The sequence below is a fragment of the Lynx canadensis genome, chromosome X (assembly GCF_007474595.2).
Source record: "Lynx canadensis isolate LIC74 chromosome X, mLynCan4.pri.v2, whole genome shotgun sequence".
Taxonomy (NCBI): domain Eukaryota; kingdom Metazoa; phylum Chordata; class Mammalia; order Carnivora; family Felidae; genus Lynx; species Lynx canadensis.
In genome coordinates this window covers 29,517,040-29,518,731 of record NC_044321.2, presented here as the reverse complement: position 1 = coordinate 29,518,731, position 1,692 = coordinate 29,517,040, and positions in this window count along the sequence as shown.

Below are 1,692 nucleotides of genomic sequence, written 5' to 3'. Positions count from 1 at the left end.
TGTTTGCAGTTTGTTAAAAATAATCAGCCTAAATTAGTATTTATGCCAAAGAGACATATTTTGAGGTGGCAAATTCAGCTCCCCTGTAATAGCTAGTATTATACTCAGGTGTCTTTTTTTGCTTATATTAACAGCTTCCAACCCCATCCAACCAGCCCTTTCTAAAAAGTTGTTAAATACTCTATGGTTTCTAGATAAATTTTGTCCTTTGGTATAGTATGAAATCACTTAAACATGGAATATACATTGTGTGCTCTGAGCCCCACCTAGTGGCAACAGCATATATCGGAAATGGTGTTTGTGTTCTTTCCAGGTGGGCTGTCCCGAGGAGGAAGAAGGGTGGTGCTGAGATCCAGCTGGTATTCATTTGGGGCTCAAATTGTCACAAAGTACTTGAAAACAAGCTCTCAAGATCTATATTCTTAAGTTCCATCAGTGAAGCAGAACTTAAACAGAGATGGGCAAAAAAAATAAGATAAAAGGAGGAAGAAAATTAAAAAAAAAAGTAAAAGATGTGTAAGGTGCCTTAAGTGAGGTAAAGGCAGAACAAGAACAAAAAAAGAGAAAAGAAAAGAAATTAGATACAAACTTAATGGATCTAGAGTCACAGGTGGCGGTATAAATATCTGGAGAGGAGAAAAATAACTAGATTTTTAATAACTTACTGTTTCAAATACCTTATTCTTACTTTAAGCCTCACAGACACCAAATGGGGCATGCATCACCATCCTTCAAAGACAAAGAAAGAACTATGCAGGAATTAAGGGAAGATGCTTATGATGCCTAACTCAGTTTGATCTGTTTCTAAAACTCAATCCCACTCTTTAGCCTGTGCCAGAAACTCACTAAAGGAAACCTGATTTCTGTACTAAAACACTGGTTCTCAAACTTAGCTGCACATTGGAAGTTCTAAAACATACTCATGCCTGAGTTTCACTGTAACTCCTCAGTGGTCTGAGGAGTACGGCCTGGTAATATAGATTTTTAAAGCTCTCTGGTTGATCCTAATGTGTACTAAAGTTTGAGGATGGCTCTAGTCAAGACTTGACTTTGTTGACCGTTACATAGTTCAGTAGGTTCCTAAGAATTTTTAATAATGTTATCAACATAGGATATTTTAATATTTCAAATGCAAGTCATTTAATACCTTTAGGAAAGAAGAAGTTTTGTTCCAGATCATTCATGTCAGAAAGTTTGTACTTTTGAGAATTAGCAAGAATGAACACAAATGTCTGTTCTCTCTCCTTTTCTCATATCCCAAGGCCATTCCTGTTCTAAATTTGCTCTGGTAAAGGGACCTGTCACTCTGTCATCACAAGGGGCAGAAGACACCACCTGTGCCTCTCTTAGGACAGTTTTCTGTCCAGTGACATGGCATATATACAAAGCTGCCACTCCAATAGCAGTTTGCTCTTCTTCAAGTGTCCAGGCTTTTCACATACCCTTGGCAGTCTATCAGAGAGTACCATTGCCCCCTTCTGTTGAAATGTAAGGTGAAAAAAAAAATTCTTCAACCATTCCCTATACACAGCTATTTTGTATCAAATCAATTTTGTCCTCAGAAGACTTATTAATTAAGATAAAAAATAGAGTGGGATTATTTAGAAATTGTGGTCTACCGAGTGTCATCCTCTGATGAGCTATTTAATGTCAAACACATGTATGTGTTTTGAGGATCAAATTTGGTCAAGC